The 26,037-nt window shown below is 40.0% G+C and overlaps 1 long non-coding RNA gene across 1 annotated transcript in view; it reads left to right on the top strand.

Moving 5' to 3' along the window:
• Positions 1-25,440, top strand: part of LOC125964585 (uncharacterized) — a 36,207-nt gene extending 10,767 nt beyond the window's left edge. The window contains exon 3 of the long non-coding RNA XR_007477726.1: positions 24,872-25,440. This is a non-coding gene — a long non-coding RNA (uncharacterized LOC125964585). The remainder of the gene's footprint in view (positions 1-24,871) is intronic.
• The last annotated feature ends 597 nt before the right edge of the window (positions 25,441-26,037 follow it).

Here is a 26,037-nt window from a genome sequence, read left to right as displayed (position 1 = left end):
TCATTGCCAGTCACTCTGGGATCTTGAGCTAATCAAATCCTCTCTGTTCTTTAATTTATACCCATGCAAAATGGAAAACATAATATTGTAATGGTGCTCTGAACATATGCAGCCAAATCTGATGGGAACAAAACACTTAGGGTATTTCATTTGCTTCAAGCTCAGAGACGTGATCTGGAAACCTCCAGTCACAGAGAGTAGGAACACATAAGGGAACCTAACATCAAGTAAGATGGGGAGAATTTTAGTCTATTTTGGATATGGGCATTTAGACCTGGTCATTGTGTCTTCCTGTGGAGACTGTGATGAACAGAGTGATGGGGAAAGCTAACCAAAAGCCAGACTGCATGAATATCACATGCAGAAAGGCTTTACTTTCCCCTATTTATGCCCCTATTATCACATTAAAATATATCCAAGTCCCGTGTTGTTTAAAATCTCCGTTAACTAGCTTGGGCCCAGGATGAAAGGTTCCATTTCAACTCCAGTTCAGGTAAGTTTGTCAAATCCTGACTTGGAGTAGCCATTGTACTCCTGCTGAGGGATAATTATAATGCAGTTGCTTACAATGTAGTAGGAAGATACGCACAGTGAGGCGGGGCAAGAGAAGTGTCCTCAACAAGACCCAAATTAGACTTGTGGGAAGTCAAGGGAAATGAGACTGTTCTGGTTCGAGAAATAACTAGGAAGTGGTATCTGAGGTGGGCCTAGAAAGATATCAACAGGCAGGGGTATTTCCAGGTGGAGGAAAGTAAACGTGTGAAGAAAGAAAGAAGTATTTGTTTGGGATGGGGGTAAGGCAAGTAATACATGGTGAGAGCAGTTGTTCTCAAACCTGGCCACACAACTAAATCAACTGGGGAGCTTTTAATAAAAACACAGGGGCTTCCCTGGTGGCGCAGTGGTTGAGAGTCCGCCTGCCGATGCGGGGGACGTGGGTTTGTGCCCCGGTCTGGGAGGATCCCGCGTCCCGCGAAGCGGTTGGGCCCGTGGGCCATGGCCGCTGAGCCTGCGTGTCCGGAGCCTGTGCTCCGCCGCGGAAGAGGCCACAGAAGTGAGAGGCCCGCGTACCGCAAAAACAAAACAAACAAACAAACAAAAAAAACCACACAGATTTCTGGGCTCCTTTCCAGACCTTATGAATGAGAACTTTCAAGGGTGAAGATCTCGGTTAGGTTGCTTTTTAAAAAAAATTATTTTAGTTTTCCAAGTGATTCTAATGTGCAACTAGGTTTGGGAAACACTGGAGTAGGTTTTACCAAACTCTGAAGAAACATGCCGTGGTTGGCCATGCTGTAGGATCATCTTTTCTAAACTTGAGTTTTGAAAATCAATTTAGCAAGTCTCATTACATAGTTCAAAATTTTTTTCAAAATATCAGAATGCATTGTATGCTGTAAGGGTAGGAAGTTTTTGTGAAAGATTTGCTTCGTGTAAGTACGTATTTGCTCATGTATATGCTTGTGTTCTCATTCTTTATACAATATCAAATATATTTCTTACGAGGTTTCTTCAGTCAAAGCAAAAAATGGAAAGATCTGAATTATAGGAGAAGATTGTATTTAATTTGGTTGGCAATGGGGAGCTAGAGAAGCTTTTGAACTGGAAAGTGACATGATCAGATTTACACCGGTGAAAATACTCAGGCGGCAATGTATAAGATGGATTGAAACGAGGAATAAAAGGAATAACATGTTAATTGAATATATAACCATTTTTAATTTTAAGAATCAGACTGATTAAAACAGACATAAATACTAAAATTATTTATTTCTAATTAACATAACATTTTTATTAGGCCAGAAGGCACATCGGGATTGATTAGGACTTCCAGTTATTATGAACAGCAATTATTACTGAGCCTCTATTAGCCCAAAGATTGTGATTAAGTAATATACCTCTTTGTATGAATTCTAGACGGAAAAAATGAGGAAGTACTTAAAGATGTGTTGCAGGCGATTCAAAAAGTGGATTTTAGTCCAGAATAGTCATTAAATTATTGACAGTGAAAGGATTTGAATAGACGTTTCTCCAAAGAAAATGTACAAATGACTAATAAGCACATGGACATCATTAGTCATCAGGGAAATGTAAATAAAGACCACACTGAACACATGCTACAACGTGGATGAACCTTGAAGACATTAAGCTAAGTGAAATAAGACAGTCATAAAATGACAAGTACTATGTGATTCAGCTTACTTAAGGTACCTAAGCTGATCAAACTCACGGAGACAGAAAATAGAGTGGTGGTTGCCAGTGGCTGAGGGGAGACAAGAATGTGAAGTTATTGTTTAATAGGTACAGAGTTTTAGTTTTGCAGAATGCAGAGTGTTCTGTGGATAAATATTGGTGATGGTAGCACACTATAAAGGTACTTAATGCCACTGAACTGTACACTTAAAAATGATTAAGATGGTAAATTTTATATGTGTATTTACCACAATTAAAATTTAAAAAAATAAATAGCATTGAGATACCACTTCACACCCTCTATAATGGTGATAATCAGAAAGACAGATAACAACAAGTGTTGGCAAGGACACGGAGAACTTGGAACCCTCATACACTGTAGGTGAAAATGCAAAATGGTACAGTTGTTTTGGAAAAAAAGTTAAACATAGAGTCCATTCCTAGGTATATTATACCCAAGAGAATTGAAAATATATGTCCACACAAAAACTTCTACAGGATTGTTTATAGCAACAATATTCATAATAGCCAGAAAGTGGAAACAACCCAAATGTCCTACTGATGAACAGATAAATATGGAATATCGCACAATGGAGTATTATTCAGTCATAAAAAGGAATGTAAACTAATACATGCTACAAAATGGACAAATCTTAAAAACATGCTAAGTGAAAGAAACCAGACACAAAAGACTACGTATTGTATGATTCCAGTCGTATGATATATCTAGAATAGACAAATCCATAGAGAAATAAAGTAGATTGGTGCTTGCCAGGAGCTGGGAGAAGAGGGTAATGGCAGGGCGTATGTTGATGGGGCAGGTTAGTTTCTAGCAAATTTTATAACTGCTTCATTTGGCCACTGAAAGTTCTGATTTGGAACTAGAAGACTTGGGTTCCAGACCTGATTTTTTTAATATAAATTTATTTATTTTATATATTTTATTTTTGGCTGCGTTGGGTCTTTGTTGCTGCATGCGGGCTTTCTCTACTTGCAGTGAGCAGGGGCTACTCTTCGCTGTAGTGCACGGGCTTCTCATTGCAGTGGCTTCCCTTGTTGTGGAGCACGGGCTCTAGGCGCACAGGCTTCAGTAGTTATGGCTCACAGGCTCAGTAGTTGTGGCTCGTGGGCTCTAGATCGCAGGCTCAGTAGCTGTGGCGCACGGGCATAGTTGCTCTGCAGCATGTGGGATCTTTCCAGACCAGGGCTCAAATCTGTGTCCCCTGCATTGGCAGGCAGATTCCTAACCACTGCACCACCAGGGAAGCCCCTGTTTTTTAAAAAATTTTTATTGGAGTATAGTTGATTTACAATGTTCTGTTAGTTTCTGCTGTACAGCAAAGTGAATCAATTATACATATACATATATCCACTCTTTTTTTAGATTCAATTCCCATATAGGTCATTACAGAGCATTGAGTAGAGTTCCCTGTGCTATACAGTAGGTCCTTATTACTTATCTATTTTATAAATAGTAGTGCGTATACATCAGTCCCAATCTCCCAGTTTCAGACCTGATTTTGACCCCTATCTGCTGCACAAATCTAGGCAAGTTATACAGGACATTTGGTCCTTCAGATCATCACCAGAGAGATTAGAATAATGAAACCTAACCCACCGTTGTATGAACTCAAGAGTGCGTAAAAGTATTTTGTTAACTTTAAGGCATAGTAGAAAAACAAGTTGTAATAATAATTACTAAAGTCAGTAACAGCCATTTGATAACACCTGCCAAAGGTGTGGGGAACAGCCATGTACAGTCACTTCTGATAGAAGTGTAAATTGGTTCAACTGCTACAGAAGGCACTTTGACATTTAACAAAGTTACAAATACATATATCCTTTGAACTTTGATGAAATTCTAGTTATACCTCTACTCAAAGGAAGTGACATGGTAATGTCACCTCGTAGCTTCGTTTATTATGGCAAAAGATAGGAAACCACCTAAGATGTCTCATTCAATAGGGTACTGATTAAATAAGTGTGGTACAGCTATACCGTGGAGTATTATGTAGCTCTAAAAAAGAATGACCATCTTTTAAATACTGAAATTGAATAAGATATAATTAGGGGACAAAGCAAGGCGAAGGAGATCTACAGTATGCTACCTTCTGTATAAAAAAGGAGGAGAAAGGGAAATATCTCTATGTAGTTGCAGGTATATGAATAACACACCTCTAGAAGAACACGCAAGAAATTGATGGCACTAATGCCAGTAAGGTAGAAATGGATGCGCGGGAAGATTTCAGCTGGATAAGCCCAGCTCGGAGCCAGCAGCAGCTGCCATCATGTGACAGCCAGCTGACTCCCAGGACACCTGAGCCCAGGGAAAACCAGCCGATGAACAGCCCGGGCAGCCCACGGAACTGTGGGCAATCATGAATTGCTGCTTTATGCCATTAAGTTTCAGGGCTGTTTGTTACCAGAAAAGACTACGTCAGTAAGGTACGTTTCATTTTTATGCAGCACAAGCTGTACCCTGGGCCGGTCAGGTTCCTTGTTTGTTTTACTCCGCTGCTGGTATCCCTACGCTGTGCCTCTTCGAGTCCACCACACACGCCATAGACACTCAATAAATACTTGTTAACTAGCCCCAACACACATATTAGCCATCGGGTATATTTATATTTCTAAATGTACTAATGTACTAATTTGCAAACTGCTGAAAATCAACATAATTATCATCAACAATTTGTATTGCTCTCATATCACAAGTGAAACAATAGGACATATAATTGGGATATTGCTCCCTGGCTGCGGTGGATGATAACAACTGTCATAATAATGCTGGTAAGATTATACAGTGAGTTAGCCCTCAAATGTGGGTTAATAAATGAACCGGTGGATTTCTATAAGTGAAACCCTAAGACCACTTAGGGTCTTTTTTAAATTGCCACTAAAATTGTACTGGGTAGAGTCATAATAAACAGATCAATGCATCTTGGCAATGGACCAGACATCCTTCTACTGATAAACTAATAATCCCTCGCAACTTGTTTACGTAACTGTCTCAATACCAACATCACAAAACCGGATCCAAAATAACAATAAATATGCTTCTTTGGAAGAAAAGCAAAAGCAAATGAGGAAATTGGAAAATGTCATATGAAATCAGCTATGTCAGTGACAGGGAACTTCACAGATGCTAGTTTACTCTTTCAAGTTGGCTATCCTTCCCACTTTGATGTCAAATCAGAAGACACTTGGCATGCCACCAAATTTTATTCCAGTAATGGAACACTAATGTTCTTGACCAACAGAGGCTATGCTAGGATGAAGTGCTAAAAACACATCAATCTGAACTGCAAAGTATCTATACATATATTTATTCCAAGAAGCTTTAAGGTGTGTTGCTGCTCTATTTTATCTTCACAAACTCAGGGAAACCACACACAAGATTTTGAAGAGGACTATGTGATCCAGGGAGTCGATAATGGAGCAGAGACTAAAATGGAGGGACTCGCATTCAGATCACACACTGCAAGATGCTCCCAGTCAAAGGATCCCCACAGAGCACAGCTGGAGGCAGAGAAGGTGGAGGATTAGCTATCCCAGGTGGTGGACTTCCTCCATCTCAGGGGTTTGGCTTCAGCTAGCACACCCATCCTAGAAAAACTCAACTTCTAGGTATGGTGCGACTTATGTGCGGAGAGCAGAGAATGTTAACAAGAAACAATTCATTATTCGTAAACAGATCACCTGAAGGGTGCAAGCTCTCTACAGACTCACAAAAGTGCTCATATGTTTGGTACAGTTTGTCCTCAGAAAACCTCTAATCCATCACCATTCACAACTGGCTTTAAGGTCTTAGACTGGGAAGACTTGAACCACAAAAACCCTCCAAGTCAACTGTGTGAAGAACTTGGATTTGCAGGAAAAAAACCTGACTTCTGGTTCTGATGCTTGTATGTACAACTATGACACTGGCCAATAACTGAACCTCCCAGGGCTAGATTTCCACAGACCAGTGTTAACTACTTCCTTTAATTTACCTTACAACCCTTTTTTTTCCTGCCCCCCTCCTCAGTTAAAGACCTTATAGTCACACAGAGCCTCTTCTTTATCTCCTTTATATTATCTCCATAGCGAGAGTGGCTGGACAGACTTGCTGAATAAATGTGGAAAGAGTCACCTTAGCAAGGAAAAGCTGAGAGTGAGTGAGTGGAGAAATTCTGAACTATAAAAACTCTCCCTCTCTCTAGGTCCTTTTACATTTCTTACATTTTTGAGTGTTAAGACTTGGAGGCGCTTTTGGGATCTGGGAGCTGCCTTTGACTCGAGAATGTGGTTTTACAATCTTTTAATTTTTTAAACATTGTTTTAAAAAAGCAAATATACTCTGGGCTATAAAAGTAAAAATATTATAGAATTGTATAATATTGAATGTAAGTTATTTTCATGTACACTTCACTCCAGCCTCTGTTAATATTTTGGCGCATATTTCTGACTCTGGAGAAGGACCAGAGAGGAAGCTAGGACCTAATGGATTGAAGCTGGCCAGAAGCTTTGAGGAAGTGGCTGCAGGGTCCCCATGGTCATTTAAATGCAGTTTCAGGGTAAGGAGGAAGAAAAGGGTTCTGGATGAAAGTCCTATTCAATAATACATCCCTGGCATGGTGGCTGTCAAGTCCCTTTAGAAGAGGAAATACTCATCCAGTTAAATGGGTATCATCTTCATTAACTCTGATGCAAGTACGAGTAACTGGAAAATATATTTTCCTTTCTATTTACCCAAAGTCCCAGCTCAAGCCCCTACCTTTTCCATTAATTTTTTGCACCCACTTACTGGTCATACCACTCATTTTAGCCTGCTGAGAAACTAACTTTATATACATGGACGCTCAAATATTTATCAGATGAATGAATGATGAAAAGCCTTCACTGGGATCAGCAAATGTAGCTTAAGATGAAACTAATAAAACGTCAGACTCAGGGTTAAAAATCTTTAACAGTGCATTGAGTGCATTAAATAGTCGAGTCTTACATCAAGAGAGACATATTTGAAACAGAGGTAACTCAATGATGCTTAGAGGTATTCGTATCTGCTTATTTGACTATAACAAGAAAATAAAATTATTCATTAAATGTCTGCTGAGAGATTGTTGACTGTAGGGAATATAATCTTTTCAGCCTGTGTCCCTCAGCCTGAACACAGGGCCTAGCGTGTATTTGGCATTCAATAAGTGTTGGATGAATTATTGACTGACCAAAGAAATATCCCACTGAAATGAGCAGGTGGGATCAACTGAGAAATTTTCCAAATATTATGTGGAATAAAGAATATTTCAATATTTCAGAGCTAAAATATTTTCTGTAATGATGTAAATTAATTGGGGACTTATGATCAGTGTCTGAGCAGAAACAATTAAAAGTAATTGTTATTTTAATTCCTTCTTGGTAAAATATGTTCTTTAAAAAAGCAGTAAATTACCATTTTATGATTGTGATAGAATTTGCAGAGAAATCAGGATGGGTGATAAAAATGAGCTATATATTTTCTTGCAAAATCGGCTATTTAAAAAGTAAAACTCGCTTTGCATTAGAATACTGTTTAAATTTTTAAAAATCTCCATTGTCTGCCCTTCTTTTTTAGGGGAGGAATAACTAAACTGAAGAGATTTTAGCATGATTTCGTGTCATCATCATCATCTGAACCCCTTTGGGGGAAATATCCACAAAATTAAATTAGATATTCTCTGGCTTTTTTTTTTAAACATTTAAATATTTATTTGGCTCCGTTGGGTCTTTAGTTGTGGCGTGTGGGATCTTCGTTGCAGCGTGAGGGCTCTGAGTTGCGGCATGCAGGATCTAGCTCCCTGACCAGGGATCACACCCAGGCCCCCTGCATTGGGAATGCAGAGTCTTAACCACTGGACCACCAGGGAAGTCCCTATTCTCTGGCTTTTGATTCTTAAGCTACAGACAGATAAAATTTAGAGACTATTATATATTTTTTCAGAAAATGTAATTTATTTCCTTCTTATAGTTTTACAATATATATGAACTCTAGCACCATGGCATCAGTGAAACATCGTTGAATGAGAACAATTTAAATATTTGCTTATATTAACAAATCATTGCTCAGAATTAAAGGTGGTATATGTTCTCAATTTTCAAGTTGTAAAGCTTTGAATGCCTTCTAAACAATTTCTGTGATGAACACAGGCATACTTGAGCCAAGATCCATCCATACTAGAGCCTATTTCTTTCACTGGGAAGAAACAAGACACACAAAAGTTGTCATTAAAACCTCACAGTATAAGTCAGCTATTGATGTGAGTAAATAGAGGACCCTGCTGTTTTGGAAAGAGAGGTCGCCCAAACACAATTTGGGTTCAAGTTCAGATTCTCCTACCAACCAGCTATGTAATGTTGAGAAAGTTTATATAACCTCTGCAACACAGAGCTCTCCTTAGGAAAATGGCTTTAAGAACACTGGCTTCCTGAGGTTGAAGTTATTAAATAAAGTAACAAAGGAAAAGGGCCTATGAAACCAGCTAACACTCATTGAGTGCCTATTCCAAGTACCATGCTATTGGTATTTCACAGACTTACAATGTCCATTTTCAGAGAAAGAAGTTGAGGCTTAGAGAGGTTGACTATTACTTTGAGGTCACATAGTTATTAAGTGGCATGGGTAGGGCTCCTCCAGGTAGGTCTGACTCCAGAATGTCTTTAACCACCACATTTTACTGCCAACAGTTTCCCATCCGGTAAGAGAAATAAGGAGTTCACAAATATCAATCCACCATAAAATACAGTAAATGCAATAAAAGAGGAATAAGAGGAAATGGGAGGATGGAGATATTATTTCCAGCTAGTGGATCTTCATGACAAGACTCCTGATAAGAGCTCAGGTCAACCAGGGAAAACCAAAAGATGTGGTGGGGTTTTAGATTCTGAAAAAATACATTATGTACTTGGCAATCTGACGACAAGCCTTCACATCGCTGTTCTCAATGGACCCTCATGCCAATTTTCCATCCCTAATGGTATAAAAAAGCCCCGTTCAAATCAATTACTCCACTTCAAAATCCTGAAGAAAGATTCACAATTCATTCTTAAGGTATTTAAGGTTTACTTTCTTCCTTAACATGCCTGGGGATTGAATGCATTCTCTTGAGTAGCAAAGACTTATATTAACAGTGACTCTTAGAAGGAGTCATTTTTTTCTCACTCCTGCCTCAGGATTACACTAGGTTCACTCCTATTTACAGGGCTAGCCCAGGACAGCCTCCCCTCTTTCCCTATTTCAATGTTTTGATTCTCTGATCCATTTCCTTAGCTCTTCTTTCTCTCACAAGTTCGATCACTACTGCCCAGAGTGATAATGCCCAAAACTAGCCCCATATGTTAATTTCTCAGTAAGTTGTGGCCTTCCAAGTCAAGCTACTCATAGGAAATGATTTGCCATCAAGGACTCTGCATACCTTCTCAAAGCGTATCATGTGGGCAGCTCTCTACCCTTTAATAATATGACCAACCCTGATCATCAAAGACATAGATTCTACCCCCAAACAATACAGTTAATCTATACAACATTTGTTAAGGCTTTTTTCTTCAAATAGACCGTAGCAGGTTCTGACATCCAGACCTCTTCTCTCAAAGGATAAACTCAGCATCGTCTAATTTCAAAAACGGAATCACTTCGACATGTGCTTTTTACTCCATTATCTCTTAGTGAGAGCAGGGCGCCTGCTTATGGTTCTAATGTTTCTAGTGCCTAGGATAACGACTGAGACATAGTAGACACTCAATGTATGTGGAATGAATAAATCTGCTTAGCGAATATTCTTAGAACTATATGCCTCTGCTTTTACCTTATCTACAATAACAGAAATGAGAAGGCTCTCAGATATCCCTTGGGTTTACTTTGCTTCAACTAGGTGTGCTTAGCTATATAGGTGGTTAAGAAACCAGTTACATGCTGTCAAATCTCAATTATCTTTGTTTAGCTACAGGGGATTGAGAAATCAGTTATATACCGTTATGTATACTGTTATATATATAGAAGGGACGCTGTAGATAGATAAAATACTCAGAGAATCCTCAAATCACCTTTTTTCCATTCCTTTTTTTACATGAGCCTTTTATTCACAATTTATTTGGTCTATTTGAAGGATGATATCTTAATATCTTTATGTATTAATTTTTTCTTAGGGTGGAAACTGTATATTTGATTGAGACACCCGAAGATTACCATCGGTGGCAGAGACAGTTCAATGTCCATTTCCATGCTGTAGAATTGTCACTGAATAGTGGCTGCCAGGTCAGGGGCCACAGACATTTCTTAGGCCCTTGCTTCTGGGTGAAAATGTGGTTCCACCAGGAACTTTTAAGAAGTGAGTGTGTGTCATGTTCTCCACCTTCTTTTTCCCAATATGTGGACTGAATGTGTGTGAATCTGAAGCCCTAAGAGATGGTAGAGTCACCAAATAGAACAACTCTGGTCTCAGAGTTACCATGTAGAGGAAAAGCCCTCTGTCAACCTTTTCTGTTATGTGAGCAAGACATACGTTTTTGTTGTATGTAGCCGCTGAGGTCTGTGAGTTTGTCTGCCACAGCAGCGAGCATCATCATGTGTGATCTTTTTCTTCTACCCACTCTCTGGTGGAGGTGAACGCAAGCAATTCTGACACTTGGTCTGAAGCATATCCTTCTTAACTCCAAGACATAAAATGAAATATGGAATTAGGGGAGTGTCAGATTGTCTGTGTTCAGGTTCCAAGAGGGAAGTCAGAGGACAAGACGAAATGGTGACAAGGCTGAGGGAGGGAGCCATGAGCCTCAAGGGAAGGAGCAAAAGAGGTTGTCAAAGAGAGAAGCTGAAAAATTACAACATGATTAATCCAATATATTTTAGATTCCAGATCTTAGGGGAGGGTTCCAAACTGAAAGGAACAGAGTAAAGGTAAATCTTCAGAATTACAGCTGGGGGAGAATTAGCCTTCGTAGTGTGGACGAAGCTTGTACCCAAGGTTCTCCAGATGAGTCCAGCCACAAAAGAGCAGAAGTCTGGGCTGGCAGGACATCCAAGCTGACAGCCAGCTGAGATACAGAATCCCAGAGATCCAGAGGGAATGGAGAAACTCCATGTAACTGAGAGCCCTGATCAAAAAAGCCCAGGCAGGTGTGGCTGAACTTTTTGTTGGTTTAATTCTTTTTTGCGGTACGCAGGCATCTCACTGTTGTGGCCTCTCCCGTTGCGGAGCACAGGCTCCGGACGTGCAGGCTCAGCGGCCATGGCCCACGGGCCCAGCCGCTCCGCGGCATGTGGGATCTTCCTGGACCGGGGCACGAACATGTGTCCCCTGCATCGGCAGGTGGACTCTCAACAACTGCGCCACCAGGGAAGCCCAGTTTAATTTTTTTTAATTGAAATATAGTTGATTTAGTATAGTGTTAGTTTCAAGTGTACAGCAAAGTGATTCAGTTATGTATATATTTTTCAGATTATTTTCCTTTATAGGCTATTATAAGATATTGAATATAGTTCCCTGTGCTAGGCAGTAAATCCTTGTTGCTTATCTATTTTATGTATAGTATAATAGTTTGTATCTATTAATCCATACTCCTAATTTATCCCTCCCTGCCCTTTCCCCTTTGGTAACCGTAAGTTTTCTGTGTCTGTGAGTCTCTTTTGTATATAGATTCACTTGTATCATTTTTTAGATTCCACATATAAGTGATATCATATAATATTTGTCTATCTCTGTCTGACTTCCTTCACTTAGTATGATATTCTCTAGGTCCATCCATGTTGCTGCAAATGACAATATTTCATTCTTTTTTATATCACATCTTCTTAAGCCATTCGTCTGTCGACGGGCACTTGGGTTGTTTCTATGTCTTGGCTATTGTAAATAGTGCTGCTATGAACATTGGGTTGCATGTATCTTTTCAAATTCGTTTTCGTCTTTTCCGGATAATATACCCAGGACTGGGATTGCTGGATCATATGGTAGCTCTATTTTTGGTTTTTTAAGGAGCCTCCATACTGTTTCCCATAGTGGCTGCACCGATTTAAATTCCCACCAACAGTGTTGGAGGGTTCCCTTTTCTCCACATCCTCGCTAACATTTGTTATTTTTAGACATCTTGATGATAGCCATACTGACCGGTGTGAGGTGTTACCTCATTTTTTTTTTTTTTTTTTTTTTTTTGCGGTGTGCGGGCCTCTCACTGTCGTGGCCTCTCACATTGCGGAGCACAGGCTCTGGACGCGCAGGCTCAGCGGCCATGGCTCATGGGCCCAGCCGCTCCGCGGCATGTGGGATCTTCCCAGACCGGGGCACGAACCCGTGTCCCCTGCATCGGCAGGCGGACTCTCAACCACTGCGCCACCAGGGAAGTCCCGTTTTTTTTTTTGTTTGTTTGTTTGTTTTTAAATTGAAGTATAGTTTGTTTACAATGTTGTGTTAGTTTCAGGTGTACAGCAAAGTAATTCAGTTCTACATATATATGTGTATTTTTTCAGATTCTTTTCCCTTGTAGGTTATTACAAAATATTGATTATAGTCCCTGTGCTCATTCTGGTTTTGATTTGCATTTCTCTAATAATTAGCAATTGCAGCATCTTTTCATGAGCCTGGTGGCCATCTGGATGTCTTCTTTGGAGAAATGTGTATTTAGGTTTTCTGTCCATTTTTTGATTGGGTTGTTTGGGATTTTTTTGATATTGAGTTGTATGAGCTGTTTGTATATTTTGGAAATTAACCCCCTGTTTGTCACATCCTTTACAAATATTTTGTCCCAGTCTGTAGGTTGTCTTTCCATTTTGTTGGAGGTTTCCTTTGCTGTGCAAAACTTTTAAGTTTGATTAGGTCTCATTTGTTTTGTTTATTTTTGCTCTTCTGTCTTTTGCATTGGGAGCCTGATCTAAGAAAATATTGCTATAATTTATGTCAGAGAATAGTTTGCATATGTTCTCTTATAGGAGTTTTATGGTGTTATGTCTTATAATTAGGTCTTTAAACCATTTTGTGTTTATTTTTGTATATGGCGTGAGTGAGTATTCTAACTTCATTGATTTACATGTAGCTGTCCAGCTTTCCCAACACCACTTGGTGAAGAGAGACTGTCTTTTCTCCATTGCATATTTTTGCCTCCTTTGTCAAAGATTAATTGACCATAGGTGTGTGGGTTTATTTCTGGGCTCGCTATTTTGTTCCACTGATCTATATGTCTGTTTTTGTGAGGTATGGCTGATCTTTTTGTGATGGTATTTAGGTATCTGTCATCTAATAATGCCATGGAACATCAGACACTGGCTTCAGCCCTTGGGAACAATCAGTAGAAAACAATTTCTACGCGCCTCTGGAGTAAGAGCCACAGGCATGAAGTTTGGCAGAACTTTACTGGCTTTTAGGAAGGAAAGGGTAGCCTTCTTCTGGGTACTTATTGCAAATATTTGGGATGGCCCTAGGACCCTGGGCAAAAACCAACACAGACTCCCTACCATTTGGATAAAGAGCTATCCTAGCCAACTCCAGAAGACGAAGAATTCTATAGCTATAGCTGGGCCAGGGAGCAAAGTAGAACAAAACTGAAAATCATTGGTCTAGCTTACCTTGTTTATGTCTGTAGTAAAGCAGTATGGCTGGAACTGCAAAGAACTAGTTAAAGCCCTGAAGACTGAAGTGAGCATTACCGTATAAAACATTCCTGATTCCTCTGTTTACATATGCATCCATGTGTATTTGCGGCAGACTTCGCTGTAGATTTGAAAGATGAAGAATAGTTACCACAGAAGTGTGAACAACTAAAACGGAACTTTTCTGTTATGAGCTCAGGTCTCCTACTACCATACCCCACTTCTTTTCCTTTCTCGTACTCAGTTTCAGCCCCCTAGTAATTTATAATTCTATTATGCAAAGTAGTGAGCTCCTCCTTCTCGATTCTGTGCCCTCACTACATAGTTGCACACACTCAAAGCCTCCACCTCCACAAGCCAGCCTGCTAACACCGGGCTGCCTGTCCTGTGTCTCAGTCTCCCAGCCCCAACTGGCATCTTCAAAAGGGAAGAAGCAATGTAGCCAGTCCTTTCTCACTAAGGTTGCCAGATTTAGCAAGTGAAAATACAGAACGTCTGGTTAAATCTGAATTTTAGTTAAACAACAGATAATTTTTTAATATAAGTACATTCCAGATATTGCATGCAACGTACTTACACTGAACTTTTATTTGTTGTTTATCTGAAATTCAGATTTAACCAGGCGTCCTGTGTTTTATCTGGTAACCCTGACATGGGTTTTATCTGGTTCCACACTGACATGAATTAAGCCAGCGTCCTTCAAAGGTAGAATTAATTTTCATTTGGGTTGAAATGATTTTTTTCCCTTTCTTTTATTAAATTTAGCAACTAGAACATTGCCTGGATGCAGTAGGTGTTCGATAAATATTTGTGAACAGATGGTAGAATAACTCTCTTTTGACCTTTGAGGCAATTTATAATGGTTAAGCAATTTGCCTTTTCAATGCTAGCCACTGGGAAAGTGGGGTTGGCGCGAGGGTAATACAAAACTACCTCTCTCCCAATTTCATTTCTAAAATTTATAGTTTAAGATTAAGCTCTTGTCATATTATGAACAATTTATCTGTTGGAAAAATAGTAGGCATGAAAAGAAACTGGTTTAAGAAAATACTTGGAATTAATTTAAATTTTGACTACTTAGCATTTTGGGGATAATGTTTTTAAAGATCTTTTTTGTTAAGATAAATACATTGGTACATGCTTGTCTTAATTTAGAATATGATTTATAGCTTTGTTAGAACTATTACATTGAAATTTTGATCCAGCTTTTCTTATTTTCTCTTTGTGCCTTGTCACTGCCAGATAACTGGCATTCAATTAGTATTGGAAGAAAGATGGAAGGAAGGAAGGAAGGGAGGAAGGGAGGAAGGAGATGTAGTAATTAATAGGGAAGACAAGAAGAGAAAACTTGAATACTTCACATTAAACACTTTAAAAAAATGATTTCCGAATAAGATCCAAAGAACCATCAAAACTGAATTTTCTGGGCTTCCCTGGTGGCGCAGTGGTTGAGAGTCCGCCTGCCGATGCAAGGGACACGGGTTCGTGCCCTGGTCCGGGACGATCCCACATGCCGCGAAGCGGCGGGGCCCGTGAACCATGGCCGCTGAGCCTGCACGTCCGGAGCCTGTGCTCCGCAGCGGGAGAGGCCACAGAAGTGAGAGGCCCGCGTATCACCAAAAAAAAAAAAAAAAAAAGTAAATTTTCTCATTCTAATGAACTTCAATTCAGGAATTCAATTCAGAAAAATTTACTCTTAACTCATCAAACATTTTTTTGATGAAAAGAAAATATTTTCCTTTAAAACATTTACTACCTCGTGTTTATGGGGGTATGGGAAGGGGGAAAAGGAGAGAAATGTAATAGTTAATAAGTTTAATTCAAGGTAAATCAAGGTCATAAGAAAGAGACAAAAAATTAATGAAGGAGATTGTATCTAGCTGCAGATATCAGGAGAGGATGTACCATTTTAATGAACTTAGAGTGGAGTCCAAAGGGACGATTCTAAGTTAAGAGCCCAACCTAAACAAAGACACAGAGGTAGGAAAATCCAAGATCTATTTGGGGAAAAGTAAGTGCAGACAGATGAATATCAGAATGATAATCCTACAAACCCTTATATCCCAAAGATTGATATTAGCAATTGGAGGATGGAGCCAGATTAAAAGATAAATATGTTCAGCCATCTCAGCCATCCTTTTTTTTTTTTTTTTTTTTGCGGTACGCAGGCCTCTCACTGTTGTGGCCTCTCCCGTTGCGGAGCGCAGGCTCAGCGGCCATGGCTCACGGGCCCAGTTGCTCCGCGGCATGTGGGATCCTCTCGGACCAGGGCACGAAACCGCGTCCCCTGCATCGGCAGGCAGACTCTCAGCCACTGCGCCACCAGGGAAGCCCTCAGCCATCGTTTTTTGAATGAGGCAGGCTAGACATACCAGCCACTCTATACATACATATAAACACGCACATATATAAGTATGTAACATTCTTTAAAAGTATTTTTCCTCATTGTCAAAAACTACCTGTCACAACAAGACTTTAATATCTTTATGCCATTTATATCTAAGAGCTCTGCTACAGCAGTCAAAGTTTGATTCACAGAGGAATTTTGCAGTTGGGTTCTGGGAAGATCTTCCATGTGCTTTTTGTTAAATAATATGTAGAATATCAAGAAAACTGAGTTATAGTGCTCAGCACTGGAATGCTGCATCTTTAGCTACATATGCCTCCCAGCTACAATTTCATGTTTTTTTGAAAGACTAATCCAGGCATTACATTATTGTCAGTGCCTCCCAAAATATTCCTTGCCAATTATTCTGCTTGTTTTCAAAGGTTCTCCTAGTACAGGTATTTCCTGTTTTATTTCAAAATTAATGATAAATGATAGGCTTTTGAAGATTTAGAGAATGAACTGTGGTCCAAGAAACCTTTTTTTATTATTGGATAGGCACTGCCTAAACTGTTCCAACAGTTTTCCTTCTCTCAAGTTGAAAAGGTAATTATTTTTTTCCATAGTCATACATTCTTGAGGACTTAAAGAATATATTTTGAAAAGTTCATTTCCAGAATATATTTCCAAATGAAAACATCATAATACTCTTTCATAATGAGTAAAAGTTTCACTTTTACATTTATTCAGCTCTGAAGCATTGTCTCTATAACAGCAAACATCCTCCAACTTAATCATTTTAATATGGGTTATTGCTTTTTTTCTTTTTAATTGCCAAAAACACTTAAAAGAGGAGAAATGTTTTTGAATGAACAAGTACCCATTTTAGGAAGGCTCAGTCAATTTCTTTCAACATCAACATTGCTAGCGATGGGATGGTCTGAAGAACTTCGGTTTCCTTTTATTTTTTCCTTTAAGGAAATGATAATATTTCAAAAAGTCATAAGATCAATTAAACAATCCAGTTTCCCGTGTTAAAGGCTACCCGTGAGAAAACTGAAGGGAAAGAATATTGTTGGGATTTATCATTATGAAAAACACACTTGCAATTGAAGTGCATCAATTCCAATTTCATTCTGCGCCTTGGTTAATGACAAGGCAGACTTTTTCCTTTGGATCTTAAGGATAGTCTGTGTTATCCCTAAAATAGTGCCTGAAACTCTCCATCTTCCAAAGCTCTGTGCCTGGTTGGGGCTTCCTCTGACTCAGTACAATATGCTCACAATCAAGATGTTCTTTCTGACTGTGACTGTGACTGGCACGACTTACAAACCTGGGCAGAGAACCAAAGAATCACACCTGGCACTCTGGTCCTGTCCAAGAAGGATGAAAACAGGGCAGGCTGAACTTCGACTGCCAACACGTCCAAGGCTGCCTGGCCCTCCGCACACCTTTGTTCTGGTCATAAAAGGTTACAGAGACCCATGGTCACACCCCAACCTGACAGAGACTCTCTCTTTTCCTCCCAACAACTGCCACTGCCTCTAAGGTTTGGAAGCTAACCTCATTTTGTAGCACTTTTTTAGACCACCAGTTCTATATTAGAACTGGAAAAAAAAGTTTGTGTGCACACATAAATTTATACACATACGTATATGTATATTCTAAAAATAAACTTTAAAATGTTAAACTAGTATTATTTTCAGAATTTCATTGTGATACTGTGCTCCTTTGGGCCATGATTAGAGATTTTAATCCATTGCTGATATCGACGTCCTTACGTTTATTGAAGTTGTTGAATTGCTTGTCACAATCACCTGGTGGAAGGGCAGTTAGGTTTACATGCTGAGAAGTAGGAGGAAAAGTAGCAACGATTAAAAAGACATTTGAGTGCTACTCTTGCCTCTGGCTGGTTTACTTTGGACATCATAAACCCTTTTTTTCAGGATCTAATATTTGGGAGTATGCTTGAAAAAACAGAGCTTCAGGAAAGCTAAGAATGACCTCTCTTTGGCTGACTCATTCTGACTTTAAAGTAATATGTCTTTACAGAACATGGTGAGAGTTCAAAGTCTGCTTTTGTTTTTCCCGTATTTCCTATGGTAGAAGAAAAACAAAACTGTAACCCATGCATTTGTTTAATTCCTACTTTTATTTCAATGGGATAAGCACTGCATCCTTTTGTCATGGAAGAAAGTGTGATGGATAGTATCCTTCCTTTCTTACAGTCACCTTGGCGTTCCTTCAGCCACAGGGCTGTAGAAGTGGAGTTAAGGTTCTTGTCAGACAGGCCATCTCCACTAGCCTGGCTTTAAGGAACATAGACAGGAACACAAGAATATTCTGTGTTGGCAGGACAGTGTCACAGAAGGAACACAGGATTGGATTAGAAACCTGGACAAGATAGTTAACTTTTCAGAGCATTACTTTCCCCTAGTACAATAGAGGTAATGCCTGCCTAATGGTGTCTTCATTATGATTAAATAAAAATATGACTGTAGAACTTCCCTGGCAGTCCAGTGGTTAAGACTCTGAGCTCCCAATGCAGGGGACACGGGTTCATTCCCTGGTTGGAGAATTAAGATCCCGTATGCTGCACGGCACGGCCAAAAAAAAGACTGTAAAACTACTTGCATTGCGCTTAGCATATAGTAGGCACTCTAGCACTTTCCACAGGTATGTTGGTATAATTAGCAAATTGGTCCTTTTTATTCTCAGGCCATTTTCAAAGTGCAAATTCAAAGTGCATGTTCTGTGTTGTCCGATTTTCGCCTCCAGATCCTACTGCTGAATTACCTCAAACTTAATGATACAGCGTTCTGCTACTTTCCAGATCCCCCATCTTTGAACTTGATAGATTTTTCAAAACACTGCTTTCCATTTGTATCGTGCAACTCATGACCACACAGGGTCCTACTTGGACCTTCTACTTTCCTGCTGTCCTCCAGTGCTTCTCCGCTGTGGCAGCGGGAAGACCACACAGCTCCCTGAATCAGGGTACCGTTCAGGGTCCTCTTTATCAGTTCTCCAAACTGGCCGAACATTGGGAACGCTGGGAAGCTGTTTACACAACAGATCTATTATGTAAGATATATCTATTTAAACAGATTGTGCTGATTCTGATTCAGTAGCACACAGGAAACGTGATCTGTCTGGTGATCTGTCACACATTTAGATGGACTAAATCACCTTCAAATCAAAGGGATATGGAAGACCCACCCATTTTTTTCTTTGTTTCACTTGTACACCTTCTTAGGAGCCATTTTCTTCCAATTTCCTCTTAGTTACTATGCATGATCACCGTCCTCTTGTTCTGATGGCTAAACCCCTTTGCTTTTCCCCAGAGCCACCAGTTTGCCAAATCATACTGTTCTCAAAAAACTTTCTCTAGCCCTCAGGCTCCTCTCTCTTCTACCTCTTTTCTAAACTTGAGGGAACTATTCGTTCTCATCTCCTATGAATCTCCTCCAGTCTTCGCTCCTTACCAAAAGGCCCCTCTGGATTCTTACCTCTGAACTTTCCTCAGTGCTGCCTTGACATTCCTGCTGGTCTCGGTTGTTAGAGCAATATCTTCTCCTGGTTCACCTCCAACTGCACTCAAAGTCTAGTGGAGCTGGTTGCCTGACCCTTCCACCTCTTGGCAGGACTTGCCACCAGGGTGTGGTGACAGGGCTTCGCTGTTGCCATTTCCACTGCTGCCAGCTGGGGCCTGCCAGGGTTGCCATAGAATTGGGCTGCTAAGTTCCAGGCCCTGAGAAGGCTGTGGAAACACTGGCTTCTGGACTCTGGCTGAAGCCAGCCCATCCAGAAGGGTGATTCTGCTTCACCGATGCGCATCTCCCTGACAGGCCGGACAAAGCCTTTTCACCCAGGCTTGAAAATACGGACTTCTGTTGACTTTCTCTTCTCCTCCCTACATACCATTCTATGACCAATTCCTTTTAATGCCTTCTTTGAAATCTCTCTTCCTTTGTGTTGATTTTTGGGGCAGTAACTCACAGGAAATCAATAATATTAAATATATATATAATATCATTATACAGGGCTTCCCTGGTGGCGCAGTGGTTGAGAGTCCGCCTGCCGATGCAGGGGACACGGGTTTGTGCCCCGGTCTGGGAAGATCCCACTTGCTGCGGAGCGGCTGGGCCTGTGAGCCATGGCCGCTGAGCCTGCGCGTCTGGAGCCTGTGCTCCGCAATGGGAGAGGCCCCAACAGTGAGAGGCCCGTGTACTGCAAAAAAAAAAAAAAAAAATCATTATACAAAGATGTTCAAAAATACTATTCACTCAAGTCAGTATGCAACCCAAAACTTCAATGAATTCTCATTGTTTAAAAACCTGAAATCAAACCTGTTGATTTCACATTCAAAACTTATCACTATTCAGTCCTTCCTTGGTCACATTTCTCTTATTCTCACTGTTCCTTGGAAGAAGTCAGTGCTTCCACCAATCAAATATCTTCATTGTTCATTTATTCAACAAACGTTGACTGGGCTCTTTGGATGGTGCATTCTGTGGGCACCATTTCCTAGACTCACTGTAAACATTTCCGCTTCCTGATCTTGTTCAAATCTACCCCACTTCTTGCCCTGCCTTCCCCACCTGGCTTCCATCTCAGGCTCAGGTCCGGCCTCATTTCCTTTTTCAAAACCTTTGTGGGCAGCTCCAGTTTTCTGGCTTCCTCATCCTCTTTGACCTTTGTTTTCCCCATTATCTGTGTTACTCCTTGGTACCTACTTTCTCTTCTCCTTTACTTTGTCCATATGCTTAAGTAGACCTTATATGAATATTTTTTGAAAATTTTATTGGAGTATAGTTGATTTACAATGTTGTGTTAGTTTCAATATCTTCTTTACTTCTGTGTCCCTCTAACAAGATGAAAAGTTCCGTCAAGTCAATAGTTCTCACATTTTGGTCCCTGATCTGGCAGCATCAGTATCACCTGGGAACTTGTTAGAAATGCAAATATTCAAGCCCCACCCTAGACCTAATGCGTCAAAATTCTGAGTGTAGGGCCTAGCAGGCTGTATTTTAACAAGGCTTCCAGGGGGAACTGATGCTCCCTGAAATTTAAGAACCACAACTCAAGTCATGGATTTGGAAATGAGGAAGGCTTGGTCTGCCTGTTTATTCCCCAAGTATACTTGCAAAATATCAATATTTGGGACCTTCTGTTTTGATGGTGTATTTGAAAGCCTTTGGAAAACTTTAAGCCTTCATTGCACATATATGTAATTGTTTATTTTTACCCTTTTCAAAAATTACTTGAACCAACTTAAAGGATGATAAAATAGAAAATGAGAACAAAGGAAAGGAGGAGGTGATAAATATGCTAACTACCAGAGTTGCTATTGTTCTCATAGTATCTCTGAGCTTGCTGGCAGCAAGGAAAAAAAGGAAAGTATAATGTCTTTCTTGTTCCATTTGTACCAGAGGAGGGCAAAGTTCTATTTCTCTAACTAAACTAAAAAAAAAAAAAAAAAAAAAAAAAAAAAAATTCCCATGTGGAAACTTCTAGAGGACTATAGAGAGTTAAAAGGTAACATCTAAAGGTTTTATAACATATGTAGCAATGGTTCTCACATGACTGGTTTATGTTTATTGTCACCATTATCCAAATTTTGCCAATGCTGAGCATGCAAGATGAGGAGTTATGACTAAACCTGCGACAGGAACTCACTCTGCCGTTTCTCATAATTTGGTGGCTGGAAAGAGGAGTTAATTTTCCCCAGCAAGCCAACCAGCAAGACAATAATGAGGAGTGTTGTGTTGGAGTGTCAGCCACTCACAGGGGGCCCTGTAAGAGGCAGGAAGGGTGTGAGATGAATAGGCCATTATCCACAGGAAAGAGTAAACATCGAAAGGAGGGCAGCTCTGTTAGAGGTCCCTGGCCCTGTCTGCCTGGCCCCAAGGTCACTGAACCTAAACAAGGTGAGTTTGGACTGGAGCACAGGGTCCATCCAGTAGAGGACTGAGGCCAAGTACAGTGAGACCGGAGCCGGAAGATGGGACATCTAAGAGATTTGACAAATCTCTTCCAAGTGCTGTCCACCACAGAGAACAGTTTACAAGAAGACAGTGGTAACAGTTTTATCGTGGGGTGGGTTGCCTTTATTTTATGATAATGACATAATAAGGCTTCTCTGAAATTAGGAATTCAAACCAACACTGCTGCATAAAGTCAGGGGCAATTTTTAGATAGGACTGGGATACAAATGAATTTATCTTTAGTAAGCCCCTATTGACTTTGGGTATGGCCCCTGTATCCACAATCTGGATCCTGTTCTCTCCAATTTGACAACCTTATGACACATGAACGCCAGCTGGGGGAAGAAGGGAGCTTAGTTCCTAAGCACTGAACAACTCTTGACTATAGTGTGCTTTTCTATCTATTGTAAGTAATCTCGCACAAGTAATTTTCCTGAAGGCAGCACTGCAATGCGTCTCAAATGTTTGATAGAATAAATAGGTGATAAAGAAGAAGGATTACATAATTTGGAGTCAGGATTCCAGACTCTGTCATTTACCAGCTGCATGACCTCATCAGATGTGATCATGCATGAAAGTGCTTTGAAAGCTGAAAGTACCATATACTTTGGTTGCTAATTCTTATACACGGTCAGGGAAATTAGTCTCTTTTAAAAATTTTCAAATACAGTTGAGATAAGGGCTATGTGGGGGGAACTGTACGTACATTTCCTGGTGTGTGCCACACATTCCCAGTCTTCCTAACCCTGAACCTCAACTTACATGGTATTGCTGAGGGCCTGTTACCTGTCAGGGGTTGGGCTAGGTTAACAACCATTTCACAAATGAGGATATTATAGCACCAAAATGTTAAATACTTTATCCAACTCACAGAAAGACTAGATCTTTTTAGACAGGCCTTCTATTAGAAGAGAAGAGAGAGGAATGATAATAATAATAATAATAATAATAGCAGCAATAACAGCTGACTGAAATCCCTGCAATTTGTCAAACGTTTTACACACAGTATCTTGTTTAATCAACCCTATGAGATGAATAGTTACCCAGTTTTAAAGTCGAGAAAACTGAGGTTTGGTGTCCTTGAAGGGATGTGCCCAAGGAAATTCAGCTGGGATTGAAATCCATCTTTTCTCAAGACCTTGAATTTCACACTATGTTCTACTCCCTCTCAGAGTAGAGCAGGGATGAGAACCATCACATTTCTCACTTTCAAATCAATGAATTCATCAATGTCAAATTTCTGGAAAAAGCCCTCCCTAAAATTTAAGTCTTTACCAAAATTTAATTACTAAAAAGACAGCAATCTCCACAGACGTTCCTCTGGAAGTTTCTATAGTGGCCTAGGTTTATATTTTATTTAAATGGAATCCAAAAAGATTTCATTTTTATATTAAAAAAAATCACCAACTGCATTATTCCTTCCAAACTAGTATTCTTTTCTCTAATATAAAAAATAATTTCAATTGATCATTCATTTTCCTGATCCTTCTCTTACTTTTTTAGGATATCCCATTCATCTTCATAAAAAATGGTCCAGTTGAGGAAAATAACAAAGGCGAGGAAAGGAAATGCTTTGGCTTTCTGGCGTGTAGTCGGCCTGATTCTGTGAAAAGAATGTATAGAGGATTAAATATGTTTTTCCCCTCAAAGTGTGCTTGTTAATTCCTACCTCCCACCAACTCTAGCTACATAATTTGTGAGGCCCAGTGCAAAATAATAACTAGGTCACCTTGTTCAAAAATTATTAAGAATTTCAAGACAGCAATAGCAGAACATAATGGACATACAAGGCCCTTTGAAGTAGGGGTTCCTGCAAGACTGTGCAGGTCATGAGCTCATGTCCAGCCCTGCCTCTTGGTAGTGTTGTAGCTCCAGAAACATATCAGCGACAAACTTAGTTTGGTGTAACCAAGGATAAATATCCTTGGTAAGCACAGGGTTGCCTCTCTTAGTGATGCCTGGCTGAGAAGTCCAAGGAAGCTTTTGAAGATTTTGCTATCACATTCACTCAAGGCACATTGTCTGGTGCATAATTGCTATAAGTTATTTCCTTGTAGCAAGTCATTCAAGTGTTTTATTTAAGTCAATAATCATAGGGGATATTGTCAAATGTAAACGTAATAAGGTAAAATAACAATATTGATTTCTTTTCCAAAGAAAGAGTATATTTGGCCTATGATCTTGGTAGCTGTTATTGCTTAGTTACTAAGCTGAATCTGACCTGAAGGGCCTCATTAGGGCCTGGAATAAAGCACTTGTCTTGGGGTTTGTCTCTGTTTCCATGCATACTCCATCCACCCACAAACTCCATTACCCACAGATGTAAGGAGAGAAATGGGGGAAGGGTGAAAACTCAAGCATATTATGTGTCTTCTAGGTAGAACTCTACATATTTTTTTAAAATACTAAAAATTTGCAATCATCTACAGGATTTTTTCTGGAAAAATAGTTTAAATGTTTAGAATACTTATATTTTTGAGGAAATTTTAAAAGATTCCCTTGTCTGCTAAGATTTCAATTAATGACAAGTAAAGAATATAAAAATGGAAAACCTTGAACTACTTTTTCTCCTTTCTCAGTTTCCATGTAGATTTTCCCTCAGGGCCTTTAAAGTAGACAAAGGGAAATTTGAAAAAAAAAAAAAAGAACTTAAGCCATAACTTGAAAATGCAAAATGATAAAATGGACTCAATAATCTCTAAATAATAAATAAATAATCACTCTATCTGGTTTAAAGCTTTTTAAATGAAGAGATCAGTTTCTCTTGGGCAGGTTCTAGGGTGGAAGAAGTGGAGAGAAAGAATGTTATAAAACTGTCATCTAGAAGAATGATCCCTTCCTTTGCAATGAGTTTTATACCGAGATTGATGGTCAAGTTTGCCTGTTAAATGTCATTTTGGGAGACTTCCCTGGTGACGCAGTGGTTAAGAATCTGCCTGCCAATGCAGGGGACACAGGTTCGAGCCCTGGTCCGGGAAGATCCCACATGCTGTGGAGCGACTAAGCCTGGGCACCTCAACTACTGAGCCTGCGCTCTAGAGCCCACGAACCACAGCTGCTGAGCCTGTGTGCCACAACTACTGAAGCCTGCGTGCCTAGAGCCCATGCTCCACAACAAAGAGAAGCCATTGCAATGAGGAGCCCGCGCACCGCAACGAAGAGTAGCCCCCGCTCGCTGCAACTAGAGAAAGCCCTGTGCAGCAGCGAAGACCCAAGGCAGCCAAAAATAAATAAATAAAATTAAAAAAAAGAATGATTTCACTTATATGGGGAATCTAAAACAAAACCAGAAAACTCCCACCAAACTCATAGAAACAGATCAGATTTGTGGTTTCCAGAGGCAGGGGTGGGGGGAGGGGGAATCGGAGGAAGGGGGTCAAAAGCTACAAACTTCCATTTACAAGATAAATAAGTACTTGGGATGTAATGTACAGCATGATGACTATTGTTAACCCTGCTATGTGATGTATGTGTGACAGTTTTTGAGAGAGTAAATCCTAAGAATTCTCACACAAGGAGGCATTTTTTTGTCTTTTTTCTCCTTTCTCTTTTTAGTGTTTCTATGTGAGAGGATGGATGCTAACTAAACTTATTGTGGTAATCATTTCACAATATACATAAGTCAAACCATTATGCTGTACATCTTAAACATATATTAATGTACGTCAATTATTTCTTAATAAAACCAGAGGGGAAAAAAAAGAGAAAAAAACTCTGAGGAATAAGGGAGCCCCTTGGGACTAGTAATAGTGGGGTAAAGAAAGGAATGCTGTTATCAACCCAAGACCTGGAGGGAATGGCTACTAGAACCCAGAGACAGGGCTGGTTGGCGAGGGCCGCCTGACAGCAGCTGTGACCTCAGTCACGGGACAAGGGAAGCAGCCAGCCTGTTGCAGCCCTGCAGGGTGGGGAAGGAAGAGAACTACACACTGTGACCC

Source organism: Orcinus orca, chromosome 6 (assembly GCF_937001465.1).
Source record: "Orcinus orca chromosome 6, mOrcOrc1.1, whole genome shotgun sequence".
Lineage (NCBI taxonomy): Eukaryota > Metazoa > Chordata > Mammalia > Artiodactyla > Delphinidae > Orcinus > Orcinus orca.
Note: the sequence above shows the minus strand (reverse complement) of the source record. Positions and strands in the feature narration are given on the sequence as shown.